Source organism: Acomys minous (genome assembly GCF_964271855.1).
Source record: "Acomys minous genome assembly, chromosome: 5".
NCBI lineage: Eukaryota > Metazoa > Chordata > Mammalia > Rodentia > Muridae > Acomys > Acomys minous.
Genome location: NC_140494.1, coordinates 35596675 through 35619305, shown reverse-complemented (window position 1 = coordinate 35619305; position 22631 = coordinate 35596675).

The following is a 22631-nucleotide window of genomic DNA, read 5'->3' as shown; positions in this document are numbered from 1 at the left end:
CAGCGATGACGTGCAAACAGGACATGCAAATGACAAGTATTCTGTTTGCTTAAACTTTAAAACCTGCAATGATTCTCCAGGAAATTATAAGTTCTCCTAAATAATCATCAAGGCAGAGTAGCTATCACAGAAGACAGCTGTGGCCAACTGCAGCTGTATGTGAATAAATGAAATAATTGCAAAGATGGGCAAGTTAACACGTCAGCTGATGGGGCCAACACCCGGCATGCACGCACAGGGAAGGATCACAGAGAACATCTGAGCAAAGTTAATTTACCTAGAAGCAAAGCTTAAAACGCTGCATCTCTAGCATTAGCCTAGTGGGGATGCCAGCACATGTGAAGGGCAAGAGAGAGGGCTAACTAGCACCCGCGTGCATTCTGTGTGCACATAGCAAAGCAATTTGCTAGAATAGAACTCAACTAAAGGTAAAAGGTATGAAGGAGGAAGACATATTTACATGTAAAGAGAAAAATACATGCTCAAGAACTACATAAAAATTAGGGAGAGGAACAAAAAATGTGACTAAAAGAAAACACAATTTTTATTGTTGGACTTGAGATTAGAAAATTAACATGCATCAATATTTTCCACCAAATCAAAATGTGTGTGTGTTTCTACAATTTATATGCAAAGACAGTTACTGCGTGTAGAAAAATATCATAGAAAAGAAAGCATATGGTGACATCAGCTTTTAAAATCTACATAGCAATATGGTAAGATGATGAAAATGTAGATATTTAATAAGCATTATATGCATAATCTGAAAGCATTTTAAAATAAAATGAGACCCCATTCTTATGGACTTTATGAAAAGCAAGCCTAAACAAATGATATATATATTACACACATATATATGCATGTAGTATATATCTATATCTATATTAAAGTTTTCTGTGACTACACTTCACCCAGGGATCATATTCCATATCAGTGCACCACAAGAAAGGGATTTTAGAAGTTCAAGCAAAGCTCAGCAGTCTGAAACACCAAAACTGATGAGTCTATTAAGCAAAGAATTGTTCAGAGTCCTGACAGAGACCTGACTCATCGCTTATTAACACACACGGTGTTTCTATAAATCAGTAGGAGAAAAACCAGCACCATGCACAAAGTAGCAAACAATGTGAATAGCAACAGAGATAAGAGGAAATTGCCAAGATGGTAACTAAAGGGTTCTTCAAAAACAAATGCAGGGTCTGGAGAGATGGCTCCATGGTTAAGAGCAAGCATTTATTGCTCTTACAGAGGGCAAGAGTTCAGTTCCCAGTGTCCACATCAAGTAGCTCACAAGAGTCTATAACTGAAGCTCCCAGGGGATCTGACACCTCTGTCCTCCACAGGCAACTCCACTCACATGTGTATGCTCACATGGACACATACACACACACCCCTACATATTAAAAGTAATAAAAACAAGGCTTTTACAAATAAATAAATGCAAATAAAATAAAAGGAAAGCATCTTTCCAGGGTCCGATGACAATATCTGATGGTTAAGGGAGCTGGTGGTAATGGGAGGGGTATGGGGTTTCACTTATTCGAGTAATAATGCCATATATGGAAGAATCAGGGTGAGAAGTGCGTGTGCACTAGCTTTTCTTATATCATCTCCTGTAATGGTTCCCATTTTGTTTTGCTTAGAGGTTTCAAAGGTTTCCGTTCACGATCAGTAAACTGCTATCTCCTTAACACCTGTTCCCAGGAAGCAGGTCAAGGAAGCTCCTCCAGGAAGGAGAAGCCTGCTCACCTCAGGGCCATGATGGGAGAGAAAGGAAACATCTAGGCTCCTGGTGCTCCCATCAAGCACTTGTGCTCCCAGTAAAGGAAAACCTCTCCCAGACTGAGAAGTGCGCCCTTGCCCTTTATCATAGGAGCCTGGGGGGTGGGGTGGGGGCGGAAGTCTCTGTATGAAAGGAATCAGTCTCCTGAGTCACAGCTGCCTTTGCGTGTAAGTCATTCATCTACAAGTTAACTAAATAGGAGTTGGGAGGTGGGGGTACCTCTTAACAGTCTGTTAACATCAACGGGAGGCATGGGCACAGATTTTACCACCAGCCTGGGCTAGAAGGTTGGGAGCTAAGAAAGTGTGTTGCTAGCCTAAAGTTCCCTACTCCTCTTTCCAGGGGCGACCTGAGGGAGTGGGAGGGCGCAGAGGCTACAAAGGCTGAATGGGCTCTTCAGTGTTCAGTGCCCTCCCTCTCAAAACCCACCTTAAAGTCCGCCTGCTCTGTGCTCCTTCTTCCTCTACACCTGACCAGGGCATACCTTAATTCTGAGACTTACTCAAGTAACTTACGTATCTGTGCTCCTTGCATTATCACGCGTCATCTCGTCCTCTCTTCCTCATCTGTCTGGTCAGATCCTGAGGGTCGGAGACTCAAACACAGCAGCTGCCTGCCTCAGCAGTGAATGGTCACCATGGAGAGCCTGCCAACGTGATCTGCCTGTGCCTTACAGCGCCGAGCTTGGTCCCTACATCAAAGCACTGATGATGCTTCTCCCTCCAGTCACAGAATGGCCCCACCTCCCGATAGCATCTGCAGAAAGCTTGCTTTGATAGCTGCAAGACATGCAGAAACCACGCACTGAAATCCTTGCACAGTCTGTGTGGAGGACTGATGAAGGTTTAAAAAAAATCTGGATTTTTTTTCTATGTCTCATACTGTTGCCCACACCATTTCTCACACAGAAGTCTCTCATTTGACCTTCTAGGTCTTGGCCAGAACTGACTTCTTCCATTGGGCTGGGAAAGATTATTTTTCTCATTTTGCTCTGTGTTCTGGGACCTATCTCCTGCCAACAATGACTGAGATGCATTGAAAGCCTGAGTTCTCACGGGATGCAAATGAGAGAAGGACTCAGCAGCAGGGCAGGTTTTGGTCACAAAGCAGAAAACCAACTCCAGTGGGGACATGTACAGGGTAAGAAGCTAAGGACCTGTGGGTTCCGTTGGTCCCCTCAGTGCCCAGCATGAGCATCAGTCAAGGGCTTTGCTCTTTCCCACACCTCATCCCCATCACCAATCATCTTGGCAGTGTCACTAGGAGGGTGCACCCCTTTCCTGGGTTCAAGGGTTCCCACACATTTTCCTAGCTGTCAAGGTTGCAGTGGCTGCACGGATGGCGAGATGTCACTAGGAGAAACATTGCCTGGGCTAATCATTCCCAAATCACAGGCATGTAGTATGAAAGGGTGGCTTCTAGAGTTCACTCAGTAACACAGTGCACATACACATACAGCATAAGCATACATGCATACACATGGTGCATACATGTATAGCACACACATGCACATATAGTGTAAGCATGCATATACACTCATGCACAGACAGCATGAGCATATAAACACATGCACATTTATATATACATAGCTTAAGTATATATAATAATAAGCATACAGAACAAATATACGTGCATGATACACATATGCATAGCATCCACATAATACAAGCATGCATACACGCATGATCATACAAACTTGAGCATATGTGCACATGATACACATATGCACACATGAAACATGAACATACATGTACATGCAATGCACATAGGCATGCACATGTATGAGCATACATGCATACACATGATTCACAATATACACATGTACACATAGAGCACTAACATTCATCCACACATGATTAATGTAGGGTACGCACATATATAGTGGGAGAATACATCCACAGACATGCTACACATATACACACATATAGCACAATTGAACATACATTAACGTACATAGTATACATATGCATACACAATTCTCTCATATATCTTGAGAATATGTGCACATGACACACATACAAAATGAAGCCTGAGAATGCAAGCATACTCATGTACACATATAGCACAAGCATACAAATACATTATATGCACAGAGTGCACAAACATACAAACATCATGAGTACTCATCCACATAGATTATACATACACGCAAGCACAGATATAGTGTGAGCATATATGCACATACATGCATAGCACACATGGCACAGTGTAAACATATATACACACACACATGATTCACACATAACCAGGCATGCACAAACCTACACAGCACAAGAAGGCAAGCACCCTTCTGCACACACACCTCTGGAATGTCAGGCTGCTGCCACACCTCTCAGCTTAGTCCTCCATCTGGTCTTCCTGAGGAGGTGCCTTTCCTCTCCGACACTAGGTCCTCTCTGCCAGACCCTCGATGCACTTGCTTCTTGGTGCTAGCCTAGAAAAAAGTATCACAGTGCCCGTGAGACAGTCATTTCACCAATGCTTGGCACATCATTGATGACTCTTGCATGTTTCTTTCACATGGCTTGCTGAAAACAGTGCTGTAGTTGGTAGAAAAGTTAAGAGCAGGCCATACTGGATTAGATGCCAGAGTGATGTCACCTTGTATAGTGCAGAAGAGCTGAAATACGGGATCTAAGTGCTCTTATCCCAGATAAATGATAAACACACCCACCAAGGCATACAATTCTATCTTCCAGTTGAAAAGAAGATGGCACAAGAATAAATATATTATCATTATTTGCACATAAATATTACTATCACCAAGTATTAAACACTTTTGCTGCTTTTAAAAATATGTCCACCTTTTATTAGTGTTTAAAAACTTATTTAAATATGAATAATTCAAAATATCTCCAAGTGAAAAAACACTTAGGGCCCATGTGCTCAATTGCGGAAGGCAAACGGTATCCTCTAAAGTGACTAACTTCCGTGCACACAAAGCACTGTATTATCCACACATGCCACAGGCTTTCTCCAGTGAGTCCAGTGCAGTCCCACACTGGCCAGCTCTTCTCGATTTCCCTTCCCACAGGCATTTCCAAAAACAAACCTTAGTACTTTCCCCCAATACAAAGTGGTCAGTAATGTTATGTGGTGGAGAAAATGCACCATTCCGATAAGTCAGGGTGTTAGAGCCGAGGCGTGGGGAGAGCTGTGCAAACCACTTAAGCACACTCATTATTATGGCTATTGCTACCTCGGGCCACTGGAGACTTTATAATTTAGTCAGCATTATGCAGTTTGAAGTGTTTCATGTTCTGCATGGGAGCAGGCTGCAATTCAAATATCAGTGGCCATGAAAAATATGCACATACGTTTAGTAGGGAAATCTCCAAGGGGACAACAGAGGAGATGGGCATATGTCGTCGCCTTGTGATGGAGGGTTTCACTGAATTAATCGTCTGGACATAGTTTATCGCCATTTTCCATTTTGCCAGAAACACCCTCCACCTTCAGTTGTTAGAGAAGCTTATTACACATGCTCACCCCTCAAAGATAATAGGCCGACGACTTCCAAGGCTTGAAAGCAACAGGGCTCCATGGCTCCGATAGCCGGCACCAATGCCACCTTCCAGATAGCACGAGTAATTGCTTATTTTATCTAGTTTAGGGAATTGTGCCTCTTTTGGCCCCATACTCTATTACATCAATTACTAGAACCACCCTCCTGTATAATTTATAGGGAAGAATCCAATTTCACTGTGATCACCTTTTAACTGAAGGCTTCCTTTGTTCATATGCTTCTAAATATTAGAGTGTTTATCACATTTTTAAAGGGACGTTTCATCACTGTGCACATTTAAGCACCTTTATAGAAGGGTAACATGCATAATTTGTTGGTGTAAATAAGGGTGGAGTGGGGGTTGTTTGCCTCCCAGATACCTTCTGAGCGAAACATCTAATCTTTAGAGTGCAGGTAACATAAATGGCCATTTTTAGAAATGGATTCCTAATGCCTCAAACTGAAGGTGAAGACGCTTAGCAGAATTCGGACCCTCCGTGGTCGTAGTGTTTGTTGAAGGTCCTCTCTGGAAGCGCTCGACACACAGATACAGTTAGCAGGGGGAGTGTAAACCAGTGCAATTGCTTTTGACACTTAAAAAGGATTTTATTGACAGTTGGAAACACGTTGGGGATTTGAAAAGAGTACTTTTCCATCTGTAATACTTGGTGTGATCAAAGATCACACAGCAGCCTCAGATTAGTGGAAATGAGGCTGCAGCGAAGGTTCCGCGCTCCACACGGAACCAGGGCTAGGGCTCCGCTTCGGTAATCCCCGGTCCCATCTGAATGGAATTTACCGTAATGGGGATATCCTTCTCAGCGCCTCTGCCAATGTGTGTTTTAAAGAGCCCTAAAGCAGATGATAATGTAGTGTGATTTAAAATTCCCTTTCAAAGTGAAATCTTACTTTCCCGCTCTCCATTCATGCGCTGGCTTAGTATTTCCCCCACATTTCCTTTAACTCTTTGTGCTTCCTGAATGCGTTTGCAGGCGGGCAGGCGGGCAGGCGTGTGCACACCAGGTGCTAACTGTGACCAGAAGGCTACTCTGACAAAGGGTGGGTGAGTAATGCCTGGTAAACTGGAGTTAGAGATCACAGTTTGCAGGTACCCCTGGGCCTTGCCCCCTCCTTCTTTTCTCCCTCCCGCGTTCAGCCATTCCCTCCCTGCCTGCCTCCCTTTTGTCTATGGCTTTTATGTGAGTGCATATATGCACACAAATTCTCCGTAAAAGCCGTCTCTGTGCCCTTTTATTCTCTGCAGCCTCGTGCCACCTAAGCACAAAGTCAAAGAGTTTGCAGCAGTCATACAGAGGATAGAAGCTTCCAGAGAAATAGAAAAACAGGTTGATATTCCGTGGGTTCTGAGAATAGAATGTCAAGAAATTGGCGAGAGGGAGTCTCTTGGTCCTGATCTCCCTCTCATACGTGAGACACCACACTGGACCCAATGGTTGGACCAAAAGTGGTAGGTGATGTTGCACAGGGCCTGGAGAAGAAGGAAGCACAGCAGGGGTGGGGGGGGGGGGGATGGGGGTGGGGGTGGGGCGGAGGGAGGAGCTTCACGGTATAAAGGAGGCCCTTGCAGCCCTAAATCTGCATCTGTGTCCTGTGACTCCCTGCCCCTGTCCCCTGATTCCTCCTAGCATCTCCCTCGGGGAAGCAGAGCTACAGGCAGCAGCTCAGGTCCAGCGCTGCTCCATCCTTCTCCAAGCTGGCCTCACCTTCAGGCACAGCCAGCACCCAAGCCCTGGGCTTGTGTCTTCTTTTTGAGGAAATGCATCCCTGACCAGATGAACACATTGAAGGCTTCATCTTAAACAAAACTCCCTGGAATGTGTATGGAACTGTTGAAGGAGACTGAATGAATCAGTCAAAGCAAAACAAGTCCTACATCACGCTGGTCAAAGCTTGAATAGAAAATAAAGTAAATCCTAAAACTAAATAGCCTTAACATTAAAAATCATTGGGTCCCTAAGGAGTTCTGAGTTAAAAGAAAGAAAGCAGCATAACAAAACAAAACAAAACATTTGTTAACATTTTCAAAATATTTCCAATGTAAAACATTCACAAGCAAATGAAATTATATCCTTTTAAAGATTTACAGAAAGTTACCAGGGAATTATATTTTTTTAAAAAGCTGAAAATTTTACACACACACACACACACACACACACACACACACACACACACCCTTAGTAAAAGAAGAGAGTGTGTGTTTATGGTCTCTCTTTACAAATGGTTTCAAAATGTAGGGCAGGTGCCCTGATGGGAAAGGCCTCTTTCCGAGCCGAGGACCATGGCCCTAGGAGAGAGCTCTGTTGAGCCATGCCTGCCACAGGGGCCACGAAGCATCTTCCGAGGCTCCTTTGGAGGAATTCACTGTGGAGTTGGGCCTAGGAGTCCGCTGCTAAGCAGCACCCCCTCCCTGGCCATTCATTCTTCTCTTGTCTCTAGAAACATACAAAGGTTCCCCTTCCCTATTTGGAGTTACAACTGGAAAAATTGTATGAAGGATGTCCCTCATATGCAGCGATGCGCACACATAGACATGTATATACATATATGTATATGCAAACGTGTATGTGCATACATGTATATACATACAAACATGCATGTGCATACACATGCACACACATTCATAATACATGCCATATAGAGAGGCAGACATGTACATGCCTAGGCACACACTTGCTGCATATATGCATACCCATACCCATACAATAAGCTCTCGTACATGTGTCTCCCACACGGGCTTCACCTCTGTTTCTGGGAATTGTCAGAAAGATGTTTTTAAGAGTGACAGAGTTCACACTTGCCCAGCAACAGCCTGTCCTAGCTGGTATTTCTATTCTATTCATGCAAGGGGATGATGACATCACTGTATTTGGGGTGACAGGGGCAGTACTGTCAACAACATGAAAATTTGGGTAATCCATTATTTAAAACATTTTGTGGGCTGGGAAGATGGTTCAATGAAAAATGCTTGACATGTAAGTGTTGAGGCCAGAATTTGGTCCCAAGGACCAATATAAAAGCTAGGCTGACCTGACAGTCATAACAACCAGGAGGCTGGCAGAGAAGGAATCCCAGGACAGGATAGAATAGCTGGTTCAGTTCAAGAGACCTGCCTGGGTAGGAGCAGGAGTGTAATCAACAAAGACCTCTGACATCGATTACACACAGGCATGCGCGCGCACACGCACACACACACACACACACACACACACACACACACACACACACACCCCATGTGCAAAAAATTAACTATGTCTTCTTGTCTGTTTTAGTCTTGTGATGGCTTTACAGAAAAATTAAATTACTGTCAAAACAGAGAAGGGAGAGGAGGGGAAATGGCAGGAAGAAGAAGGTAAAGGAAAGAGGGAAAAGAGGGAGGAAAGGAGGAAAGGAGACAGGGAAGCGAGGAGGGAGGGAAGAGGTGACAGTGTCCCTCTAGGGGGTCCTCAGTCCCTGCCCTTTGGCCTGGACCACAGAGGATTTAGTTAGAAGAGCAACTTGGTGTGAGGGAGGGAGTAGCATTCCCATGAATAAGGGTGATCTGGGGCTGCCTAGATCCTGCCTGGGTTATAGTCACCAGGCGGTCTGTGAAGAAGCAGCAGCAGCAGCAGCAGCAGCAGCAGCAGCAGTCAGCAGTGAGGCAGCCATGTGAGGAGGAAGGGGAGGACTGAATTAAAACTCTAACCATGTTGCCATGCGCACTACTATCTCGGAAAGCAAATGTACCTTCCTGTAAGATCAGAATGCTGTTCGCATATAAACAAAGGAGAAAATAGAGGACGACCTAGAACGTCAAGTGACTTTATGGAACCAAACCGTGGCACTGCTGACTGCCTCATCTCCTAACACCTGCGGTGAACTTCAATGCAGCAACCCTGCCCCTTTGTGAGCTTGTGGCTACAGCAAATTAGTAACTATGTAGCAGTCTTCCAGAAGAGTCTTCCTACCTCTAGGTAAGCTGCATCCCTTCAAACAAAATGGCTGTCAGGTATTTCTTAGAAAAACAAACAAACAAACAAACAAACAAAACACTTGGTAGATTCAGAAGATATTTTAATGTTTGAACTTGCAGCTGTCAAAGCTATTAGGTAAATTCAATGTGAAATAAGCAAATGAGGGAGAAGAGGAAGAAGGGAGGAGACAGAACAGAAAGGAGGAGAAAGGGAAGGGGAGAGGGGGGAAGAAGAGAGGGAAGGAGAAGTCTGGGACAGCAGGTATCCCTCTGCTGGGTCAGAGCAGCCATGGCCACACTCCCCAGTGAGGCCACCATGAATAACCTTAATTGTGTGCTGAGTATTGCTCATCCCTGCCTGACCAAACTTATTTAAATAACATTAAATATGCATGTAGTCTATGACCACCAGAGAAGTTAATTAGGGCACTTGTGGGCATGCTAAAGAGTAAGGATTTACCAGAGGTCAAGAAATGCCAGTGTGTTCAAGGATGTGATACCTACTGTTCCCACCGTTTTGTCTACGGAAGACAAACTTCTCTAAGTAGTAAGGGCATCTCGCTAACATGAGTGTACCAGGAAAAAAAATCCACAGCTCTTTTAAAAACACAGTATGCTTTGGTATAATTAAAGACTCATTCATTCATCATACTTATTCTCTAAGGAAAAGACTGATTCCACCCCCCACCCCCCCCCCCAGAGACTATTTGCCTACAGGAGAAACTGTACCTGTTTGAAAATGAACACTGTAAGTCAGAGCCATTAAAATGTCATTTAAAGGGATCAAAAACAAAACGAAACAAACTAAAAAAACCAAACCAACCAAACAAGCGAAAGCCTGTGTCCTTGCAATGAGAGGTCCGTTGCAAAGAGCATCTAGAGTCAGTGAGAGTGGAAAACCTTTACGTAATGTTCTCTCAATCTACCACCCTCGCCTCACACAAGTCAGCTCCCCAAGATCCTGCTAGCAGAGCAGGGTTACTGGGGAACCCTAGCACATTCCATGGCTCCCTAAAACTTCTCCAGCCTCTAGGAAAGAGGTGAAGCTACACGTGTTGCCAGAACCACATCTTTCTTTCTTACAGAAGAGGGGGAACTGGACCAATACGTCTTGGCAGAGACGACCTTGAGTTTGTCTTGAGTTACAACAATCAGCCTGTGACTGTGCTGTGTGATGTCACAGTGATCAGTGGCCTATACATTTGGTCCAATGGCAATTAGACAACCAGATGCTCTTGAGTTCTCATCTGATCATATTCCAAAGCACACCTGGGGTACCACAGGTGGCATGTAATGTCCTGGCAAGGGAGGCACAAATGGATGCTCTAAGTCCTGGATATCCTTGCAGCTTTGCTTATGGCCCTTTCTTTCCTACTTCAGCACATGCCTAGTTGACAGTGGACAGCGTCTAGACATTCTTTCTTGCCAATGCATTATTCTAAAGCTATGGGGAAGACTGGACAAATCTGAACAATGCATAGTGTCTTTGATGTCTTGACCAGCTAGCAATGGCATTAGGAATGAACTCCACCCCAAGTTTCCACATTAAGCCGGGAAGCAGTATACAGAATCTGTCTGCATTTTATGTATGAAACATCTTTCTCACAAAATAATCAAGAACTGTTATGTCAGCCCAACACCTGACATATAAGCATCTGAATTTTTCTTTCTATAAATTCATCTCCACCTTGAAAGGCCCCAAATTCTGGTATTTTCTTTTAAGTTATTTTTTTCCTTTGTTAATCCAATCTGAAATACATGGTGAGAACCAGTCTTAAATGTGCTGCCACTGAACTTTGCACTCAGCTTCCGTCCAATGATTCTTGCAGGCCTGTAAGATTAGTCATTTTGGATTTTTAATTTTGAACCTAGGACATTGTGAAGGGGCATAAAGTTTTGGAAGACTCATTAGATGGCAGCTCTCCGTTAAAGTATTTTATCATATACATATACACACATATATGTGCCCCTATTTATACAAACACATAATAATTCTAATACTTTACAATACTTTCTTTAAAGATTTATTTTATTTTCAATTTTATATATGCACCCGTGTCTGTGTATGCATGTGCATGCAACTGCAGGTGCCTGTGGAAGCCAGAAGAGGGCATCGGATTCTCCTAGAGTTGAAGTTACAGATTGTTGTGAGCCACCCCAAGTGGTTGGTGGGAACTGAATTCTGGTGCTCTGCAAGAGCAGCAAGTGCTCCTAAAGGTTTAGGCAATCTTTCCAGTCCCATAACACTCTTATTAAATAAATATTCTGAGTATCTATTAGCATAATGTCCAGTGATTATATCAATATGAGGACAGGCTTGACACTTTAATTATTTGTGGCGACTGATAACAAGAAAACGCAGTGCGTCATGACGGATGGTCACAGATAAACACCCAAACCTGAAGGCTGAAGGCTGGTGGTGACCCGTGAAGAACAAGGGCACACTGACACAAGTCTCACCAATACAGCCATGAGTCAGAACAGAGCTGGATGGAGTGGTGAAGTTAAAACCATATAGATACCTGGGCCAAGAGTTATGTTTCAAGGAAAAGAGGGAAGTGTGAAGGACTATCACAGAGGTCATGTGCTTGTCTGTCATGTGCATGTAGGATGAACACGGAGACTGGAGGAGCACTGTCGTCAAGAGGAACAGGAAGCTAACACTGGGCCCTAACAGCAGCACAAAGGTGGCCACACTATGCAGTTATAATAGATTGGTCCAGAAGATCCAGCTCCTGCTTTGATGTGTGAACAGAGGAGATTGTTTGTAGGAGGAAGGTGTGGAGTGAGGGGAAAAAAACATGTGGTGTGGAGCCAAGCCTGGGTCTATACCAAGATGCATTAAACACGGTAAGACAGTCGTGTGTGTCCTCAGCTTTCTAGAACATTCAAACCTTTTAAGAAACATTTCAAAAACATTTTAAAGAGACACAGACAAAACATCGCTAGCCTGTGTACAACAAAAGGAAACCGTATGAGTCAAACTGTTAGGCAAGTAGGTGGTGCATCAGAGTAGCAAAAAATGGGGCTGTAATACGTGACATCTCAGTTCTGAGCTCTGGCTTCATTTGGAGGTCAGTGTCATCCTGCCTCTCACTATATGTTAACCTTGTACATGGAACAGCAAGGCCAGTTCTTTGTGCATTTCTCTACTGTCTTTAAAGCCAAAAGAGGAGGAATGAGGAAATTAGTCATCGCCATCCATGCATAACTCACAAGTAAGGGAGCAGAGAGCCAACCTCAGGAAGGACAGGCCACCATCCTATGTCCAGCATCAAGGCAGGATAGAGGGGGGATACAGAAGGTTGGCAGGCATAGGACAGCAAGCATCAGCATTCTCCTCAGGTGGACTAACTTCCTATGAAACAGATGGGAGGAAATAAGCCCAAAGCCTTGGGTTAAAACAATGAAGGAATTTACTCTATCACCCTCAACAGTCCTGGCTTGCCTCATGTCCTAATACTCCAATTAAACAGATAAGTACTAACAGGAAGATGAGAGTGATGCTTAAATACAGAACAGCTGGAAGAAAAATAAGGTAAATGTTCATGACTTTGGGACAAGCAATGTATCAAACATAATTGATAGAACAACACCCAAGCCTGTGACTCCTGACAGCAAAGTCTACAGTGCAGCAGAACCCAGCACAGTCAAACTGAAAAGATGGCTGTCTTAGTCAGTGTTCTTTCTATTGCTGTGAAGAGACACCATGACCATGGCAACTCATATAAAAGAAGGCATGTTACTGGAGCTTACTTATAGCTTCAGAGGTTTAGTCTATTACCATTATGGTGGAAGGCATGGCAGCATGCAGGCAGACATGGTCCTGGAGAGGTAACTGAGAGTTCTACATCCAGATCCACAGGCAGCAGAAAAAAAAAATAGACACTTCCTCCAACAAAGCCACACCTCCCAATCCTTTCCAAACAGTTCTACTTCCTGATGAACATCCATTCCGTGAGCCTATGGGGTCTATTCTCTTTTAAACCATCACCATGGCTTACACTTTGGGAGTAAAATGCATCTTATATTTTACATCTGAAAATGGAATTTTATTAAGAATATATGATTGCTTATAACCTAAGGATGACAAAAATAATCTCCTTAAAATGGTAAAGTAGATTAGTGGACAGTCATTAAAAGAAGATATACAAATAGTCAACAGAAGGAAAAGTAATCAACAACATTGGCTTGGGGAATAGAGTTAAAATAGCATTAAAAATCGCACTTCACTGGCAGAGTGATGCCCTTTACAGTGCCTTCAGGACAGTGATGCAGACACCATGAGACTATGTAGAATTCTTCAGGTGGATATTGTAATATATATATTACAGGTGGATATATATATATGTGTGTGTATGTATAATATAAAGCCATTACCATGTAGCCATTGCTTTAGCTATTTTTTTTTCTGATAATGAAAATACACCCTATGGACACAGCATAATTACCTAATTACTCTAATTAAGTGAAATGAATTGCAACCATGATCTTCCTTGTCCTAACCTGAAAGCTTGTAGCCTTTGACTGAAGTGCCCTACCTTAGCCTTTGGCACCATCTTTCTACTCTTGGTTTTCATTAGTTTCAATATTTAGATTATACAAGTAAGTGAAGATGTGGAATACTAACCCTTATAATTTGCTTTTCAATAAATATAAGAAGTTAATGTGTGCAGTTCCACACACCCGAATTCTAGACTTTTGGGAGACCGAGACAGGAGAATCGTAGGTCTTATCTTTGGTGATTTCTTGTTGGACTTCTTCATTCAATAATAAGAATTGGTTCATGGGGTAATGGATACGACCAGCCCCTAAAAGGCATGTGTTGAGATTATGGTGAGGGGTGTGACACAGAAGCCATTCATCAGCCTTAAATTATTGAATGAACATCCCAGACTTATTTCAACCACAAAACTTCTCAGGACAGCTCAATTATATTTTCATAGTGTGCTTGGTTTTTGTTTGTTTGTTTGTTTGTTTGTTTGTTTGTTTTGTTATCCGTGATGCATTTTCCTCTTGTTTTTGCTCACTGCTTAAAGTACCCCTTTCTCACAGCCTTACCTAATCATACACTATGGCAGTGATCTGTGTGATTATGTTTTTGCTCTGTGAATAGCCCCCCCTTCGTAAGTCCACACCTAAATGCCTCACTCGGCTTTGCTTTCTGATGGGTTTTCCGGACACCTAGGAACCTGGCATGATGACATATTGCCTCACAAGCAGATCCCCCTGTTGACACACCACGATAATAACCTCTGATGAAATCCTGGCGAATGTTGATGTATTGAAATATGTTTTCAGAACCACATTTTAGGCTTCAAATTTTATTGAAGATCTTTTTCCAGCTTGTGTTAACAGTAAAATTGATGACAAGATGATGGATGTGTGCCCTTATAAACATCCCTTTATGGTGTTATTAGAAACCCCCACCTCTCAGGAAGCTGTGAACCTGCGTGGGGTTCTGCCTTATGCAAACAGGGATTTCAGGGTCTAAGCGACTGCATAGGCAGAGCACACATCTGAAATGACAGCTACTAAAATCAAGATGTGCTCCCCACTGCCTTTGACCTAGCTCACTGGGCCCACTGGCCACTGAGACTCGTATTTGTTAACTTCTAAGTGCGTTTGAGTTAGTTTTAGGGTCACCATAAATTTTGTTCCCCCTTTGTCATTCAGTCACTATTTTCTACTCCTGCCGCCTTGTCTTCAAGTTTCAATACAAACTCGAGGCACCATCCCAGCTGCCAAGCTGGGCTGACTGGTCCTCTGTAAGGAGCTCGCTATACTTCCCAAGTCTCCATGCTGGTCAAGGCACTGCGAGGAGACACAATGCTAGAAAACTGTGCATGGGGTTAACACTCAGGTTTGATTCCCAGCGCTGTGGCCTCCTTGTTCGCTTAAGGTACCAATCACGGCCCCGCCCTGGTGTTGCCTTCACTGTCTTTTGTGTGTTGATTTTTCTTTCATTCACACCTCTGCCAAAATTATGGTATCAGAGTCTCCACCCTCATAAGACAAACAATGGAAATCGAGAACTCGCCGCTCTGACTGGCATGTGCTTGGTGGAGTAATGGTGTCCTTTCTCAGCAAGACCAGGTGGGTGCCTTCCTGGATCGTCTCTGAGCTGGGTGGCCGTGTTGGTCCTTCCTGACTTTGTCAGCCAGCTTCAGCTGCCAACACAACACAGCTGAGACTCAAATGAAAGCAGCTTAGTCAGGGTATGGCCTGGATCAGATTGGTTGTGTCTGTCAACCATCTTCTTGATAATTATTGTAAGAGGCTCCAGCCCACTGTGGGTGGTACCATCCCTAGGCAGGAGTTCCTGGGCTGCATCAGAAAGCTAGCCAAGCAAGCCAGGGAAGGGCAAGGCTGCACCATTCTCCATTTGTGGTTTCCACAGACTGCCTGTAAACTGAAGTAAGCTCTTTCCTGACCAAGCTGCTTCTGGTCCCGTGTTAATAACAGCACTAGAGATGCACGCTAGAGCACACAGCAACCTGCAAAATGTAGCTGAACATACCACTGAGAACCAGTAGAGAAGCTGCTCTGTATTTGGGTGGTATTTTGTCCTATAGATTGTAGGGCTGAAATGAACAAAGACAAATCACAGATGAGCCATTTAGTGACCCTCCTCTTCTAGTGCATGCTGTTGGTATATTTTCCCCTAAGGAGCAACTACAGAAGCTCAGAACTCTGTTTTCTGAGGTGTCTTCTCAGGCTGAGGCCTTGACTTCTGAAAAATTTCTAAGAAACTTCTCCCCAACAAAGAGAGATATGCTTTTTTTGAAGAAATGAGTCAAAAGCAATTGACCTCAGAGGGAACAGGGCTAACTGTAGTGGAGCCTCTTAGGAGCCACTCCTGGGCATACTCCAGAAGCATGCTCTCACTCCCTGAATACATAGTCATGCACAGTCACGTGACTCCCATGCGAACCCAGCAGTATGCCTGGTGCTCCTGGAGACTGCCGGGCAGCCCCCTAACCTTGATTCTGGGAAGCTTCCACCCACATGTGTTGTGTCATAAATTGCTCCGTGGTGTGCTGATGGGACACCGAGACTCAGGATAGTCTGCCTAGGATAAAGGCCATGGAGGGTAGTCAAAGCTAGGCTGAGCCAGAAGACTTTCAGTTATAACTCACCATGGCCTGCTACCTCTTGATTTTTTCAATGTGTTTCACATGCTTTGAAACTTGAGTGCCCCCTCCTGCCCCCCATCCAGTTCAGTCACACCACATGGCAGGATCCCAGTGTCAACTGTAGCTGTAACTTTTGTGAAATCTGGGAGACAGCCAGATTCACTGTGATTGACTTGTCACTAAGTGTCATCCTTTTTTCTGGTGTCCTGTCCCAGGGCTGGCTGCATGCAAAGGACAAAGATGCAGCAGAGGTCCAAGTTAGTAATCACATTGGGATGCTTTTTTCATTTTGGATCTAATTTGTTTTTATTTCAAGCATAAGACTGGTTTGTCTGCAAGCATGCATGTATACTATAGGCATGCATGGTCTTCACAGAGGTCAGAAGAAGACATCAGGTTTTCTGGAACTATAGTTTACAGATGGTGCTAGTGATGGAACTTGAACCCCAGTTCTGCGCAAGAGTAGAAAATGCTTTTTTAACCTCTGAGCCATATCTCTTGCCCCACCTACATGTGTCTTTTTTATATAGAAGTATTGCATTTTTAAGAAAAATATTTACTTCTAAAATGATAGCGTTGAACTTATTTGTGGGTTAAATTTACTTACCAATTAGGAAATGGATCCCACGCAGTGAGAAAACCTGCAGACAAACAAACAAACCAACAACAATCAATGTTTTAAGTAAGAGTGCCACATAATGTCAATAAATATTCATAGCTTTGTAAGTACACCAACTGTTCAAATTGAGACCAGGGCTTGGGTAGGAGTCGCCTCAGCACTCTGTGCTGGCATCTGTGTGTCTCTCTACTGCACTGAGGCATCTCTGACACCAGAAGAACGAGGCTCTTCAGGATCAGCTTAGTAGGGACTGCCAGGAAGGTAAAGAGGGGAAAGAAGAAGTCAAAGATGCCATGCACATAGGTGACTAGCCATAAAGTTGTAGAATCTTACACTTTAGATTGTAAACAGAAGCTGGGATATCATTTATGACATATTTCATGCTGGAATTTGCAATTACAGACACAATTCTATTTATGCTGTCCCAAAATGTAAAGTACATAATATAAATGTCAGATCTGGCTGAGTGTGCAGATGGTGGAGGGATATTTACTTATTTAGTTACCAAGTGCAAAGTCTTGGGGTGACTCCCTACCCCCCAAATACCCATTGATACACCAGAAATAATGGATAAACGGATTCTGTTCATAATTATTAAAAGCAATTGCTAAGACACCAGTTCTTCCCACATTAGTGACAGGTTCTATATAATCTCTACGGAAATTCCAGCAAGCTATGTCATAGTAACTATGGGTCACCATGGTACTCAGATGCTGAGTATGTGGAGAGGCAGAAAGCATGAGTGAACAGTTGACATAAAGTAAGTGAGCTTGTCACCTGACAGTGATGTACCAAAGAACCTGTAGAGTCAACAGAAGGGAGACATTTGGTTCTGTGAATTATTTTACAAGCAAACTCATGAAATAGAAAGTTGTGATAATTAGGAGATTAGAAACTCATTTTTGAAACATGCTGTTAAAAATTTTGAAAAGAGTGAAGAATATTATTTGAAAAATCTACCCATAAAAAACTGTGTTCAAAATATACAAAGAACACTTAAATAGTATGTATAAGAAAATAATCCCGTTTAAAAAGGGGAACATGATCACAATAGACTTGCAACTAACAGAGGGAAGCTGGCGGCGGTGAAGAAATACAAAAAAGTGTGATTGGCCTCATTTCCTTTTGGGGTGTCAAATTAAATAAATAAAACAAGACAAAAGTCTGTGTATCTCATCCTATGATCAACTTCTTATCTTGTTGTTTCTAGTGTCGTGCAGGCCTGATTTAGCTTGATGTAATCCCACTTGGGCTTTGACTGCTCTCTCAGGAAAACAGTTAAAAGACCAGCATCTTCTGCTCCTGCTCACGTCCCGGTTTGCAATTGTCCACCTGCAATCAGGGAGGAAGACACTCAGTGAGTAGACAGCTCACTCCAAGCCTGAGGGCTTTAAGACGAAGAAATCTCAGAGTAGAGTTCTACGACAAATGCTAAAGGCACAAGGGCTGGAGGAAGGGGCGGTGGTATAAGCTGAAAGTCAAAGGTTGTAGAGATTTGATGTTTAAAGACTATGAGAAGCAGCTGCCCGGGATCAGGGAAGAACAGGGAGAATTCATGTTTTTTTCTGCTTGTTTTTGGCTCCCTTGAAAACTCTGAGGCAATAAGATGTCACAGGAATACATTCAGTAGGATTTTTCCCTACCATGTGCCCTGTTCACTTGCCAATTTTACTCTACAACCAGCCTCAAACCTGCCAGCCACATCCCAATCTCACCAAAAGCAAAATACCTGGAAAGGATGAATTCAAGTGTGCTATTGGAAAGAACAGGATGAGCACACACACACACACACACACACACACACACACACACACACACACACACACTTTTGCACTTATATTGTACAAACCCCTTTATTATTTAAAAATGAATTCTTATATACATCTACAGACTGGTATTAGTATATACTAATATCCTCGATGGGTGCCTATTTTATCTAGAAACAATGGCTGTCCATTAGCTACAAACACAGTTAAACCTTGGTTTTTAGTGTCCTTTTTTAAAATAAAGATTCATATCTCCCTGCCAAAATGTCTGATTGCAGACTAGGGTAAGATATATGCAAATTGAGCATAGAATAGAGTTTCCATAGCAGAAAGTAGGAAAATTCAAGCAAACCAACCACAATTGTAATGTCAAGTAGAGTCAGCTACAGAAGGTTCCTGTGCCATGGGGTAGGGGTGGGGTGGAGGAGAGAGGGAGGGAGGGAGAGAGAGAGAGAGAGAGAGAGAGAGAGAGAGAGAGAGAGAGAGAGAGAGGGAGGGAGAGAGCTGTTAAGTTAGAACACAAGGAATAGAGATTCATTCAGAATAGACTCGACAGTAAAATAATTATGTAATTAGATAATTGAATATGCAAATAAACAGGGAGATGGATAAATGCCCTGTGCATAGGAATTCAAAATTCTAAATAATTTAAGCATACTCTCCTTCAATGAGGTCCAGATAACTGAACTGTAATACTGACTTTTCTCAGCAAACACCAGAGTAACAAAATCACGTGCTGTCAATCTTCTGAGCTCATCACGTCTAGGCTACCAAGGCCACTGCTGGCCAGTACTTCTTATGAATGAAAATGATCCTTTTTCTTTCTGATGTATTTTCAGAGAACAAACAACTTGAAGCAAGCAACACAGGACAAATGCCGAGTGAGGCAGTCCATCAAACACTGGTCCAGAACCCAAACTAGCCTAAGTTATCATAGAAAAGTACACTTGAGAAATGCTAACCAGGGTATTCTAGGAGACTGCTGAAAAGACACATCTGGGATCATAGGAATCAACATCAGTGCAAGGAGCATGAGGCAGAAACTAATGAAATATAAATTTTAAAACTAACATGTAGCCAATAGAAACTGTTAAAACTCTACATATAGCTTGCACACATTTCCAACTCAAAATAAAATAGCATTTAAAACAAATAATGTAATAATGTAATCTATGAAGTGAAAATGGGTTTTTTGAAAAAAAAAAAACTCAATAATGTTAGAGTGATAGTAAATTAAAAAAAAAATTCCAGTGAAGGAAAGTTCAAATAAAGTAAAGTAGGGTCGTTAGTATAAAGTGGAAACATTGGAAAGACAGGTGAAAATATAGATATATACCAGGAGTTTAGAGAGAAAGAGAAGAAAACAAAATCAAAACCAACAAACAAAAGAGAACCTAATTGTAAAACTGCAGCAATTATATAATAATGATAATAATAATGTAAAAAAACTGATAAGAGAAGCACAGTGTTTTCCAGTCAAGAAAGTGTTTTTTCAATTAAAATGAAATATTCATGAAGAAACACAATAATCAACCATACCCTAAAAGATTTCTGTACTCAACAAGACATGCATGCCACCACACAAAACAATTTACATTTGTTATACACAGGGACAAATTATAGTCAGACACTTCTACAGTTAAACCTAAGGACATCTGACCTGAGGCATTTCCATGAGTAAATGGGTGTTTATCAGTCATTTCCAGGCCATTCATCTGTTGGGAGTTACTTCTTTATAAAGACTGGAAAGTTTCCCTCTATATTGCCATCCTTAATACATGCTTTTATCAAGTATTCTAGGAAAAGACAATACATCAAGAGGAAGGTTTAAAATGGAGACTGGTTGTGATAGGACCAGCTGTGGGGCCTTGTGCAGCATAACTCCTTACACACAGGAGGGTCTTAAGGGAACAAGTGGCTCTAACAGTAAGGAGCAATTTGCTAGTTCTTTCTTCTAAGGTGTCACAGGAGTCAAAAGGGCAAGCCTGAGACCCTGGGGAACTGCTCACATATGCTGCAGGTTTGACCTCAGGAGAAAAGAGTGACCAGCCAAGAGCACAGTACTTACACCACACAGGAGAACCCACATCCACCTCATGATGCCTTTTTAGCAAAGGTGAAGATCCACTATAGGGAGATAAATGTCACTGAACACTCAGTCATTGAGAGGAGAATTGGCAAAGGAAATGGTAGGGGGATTAACAGATCTAAGAAATTATTAGAAGGAAAAAAAAAAAGTAAAAACTGAGTAACAATCAACATAAAATTAGCACCAGACGCTTGAGTAAGCAGAGTAAATATACAAATGTTTGATTTCCTTATAAAATAATAGGAAATGCAATTTCAAGTTTAAAAACTCTCTGGCTGCTTTAGAAGAAAGAAGCGTATTCATGCCCACAAGAAATGGGGAAGAAAGGAGATAAAGGGAGCTGGCAGAAGGAAACAAAGACAACGTCAGAAGGAAATAGAATACAGTCTCCATGTTAATGCCTAGGTGACATTTCAGAGGCAAACTGCTTAAAAAGGAAGGGATAAAAGTTGCCCAAGTGCATGCTGCAGAGCAGTAAATAAGCTGACCATGGTTCTGCCCTACCCCATCATGAACAACTGCAGTAGGAGGGAAGGTAAATTAGCATCCTTAAAGGTGCTCTGAAGGCACAGCTGTGCCAGACACACTCTGGGTTTTCCTGTTAGGGCAGGGAAGGCAGGAGTGATACTCCAGATCTGCAAAGGCAGACTGTGGGTGTGAGAGGACATTCTATGATACAGTGGGCGTGCTGCTTAGAAGCCAGGAAGGACTATTCTCCAAGGCCATGGGTCTTTCCTGGGAATGAGGGAAACATCTTTTTAAAAATTAAAATGAGACCCCAACAGAACCAATATGGTTATTTCATTAATAATTTTACTAGTTTATTTCAGGAAAAGCCTAGGTGTGAAAAAAACAATGCAATTCCCATACATTCCAATGTTATTATAAGGTGAAGCATGCAAGCAGAACGTCTAGATTTTTCACAAAAGTTGAGAAGAGGCAGGCACAGCACCCTCTCTTTTACATGGGGAAATGTTCCAAGGCCCTCTGTGGATGGGTGAAACCAGACAGCACTGACCCTCACATGTGCCAAGGTTTTCACATGATGGTAGGCTTAACTTAGGGATGAGGTACAGAGAGAGAGAGAGACAGAGAAAAGCACCATAAAGCAGAAAGACTCTAGTGACCTATTGCAATAAAACTTATTTAAACTGTAAGAAGTATTTGTCTCTGGGGTTTCCCACTCGGTGCCTTCAAACAAGTTTTAACACAGGCAGCTGAAGCAAGGGAAGCCAGTGATAGGAAAGGAAGTTACAGCAGTCCACGTGGGAAGACAATGTGTTAACTACAACAACAACAACAACAAAATGGCTGACATCTCAAATAAAGGAGACATTGGATAAGTATGCAAATATGGAGCGTTCTAAAAGGAGTCAGAACATACAAAAATACAGGAGCATTGCTGGATTGCAAAGTAGGTGAGTGGCGGTAACTGCTCATTGCAGAATAAAAGCCTCACGGGACTCAGCACAAAACAGATTAGTGAGCTCGAGAGGAGCTGAGTAGACAGCGCGGCACTGGGAGTACAAAAATGGACGTCAAATGACAAGTGCGTGGCAGGCAGGAGGTACGACATGCCGCTCGTGGGCAGTTTGATTCCAAGGAAAGAGCGTTCCTCATCCTAGCCCAAAGCACCCCGAAAATGCTGTCTGAGGCGTAAGGCTGAGTGTACCTGGAGCTGAGCTCAGAGAAGTAAGTTCTCACCTGCACAGGACACAAAAGCTCAATTGTAAAATTGTCAAACAAGAATCTAAGAACAGGAC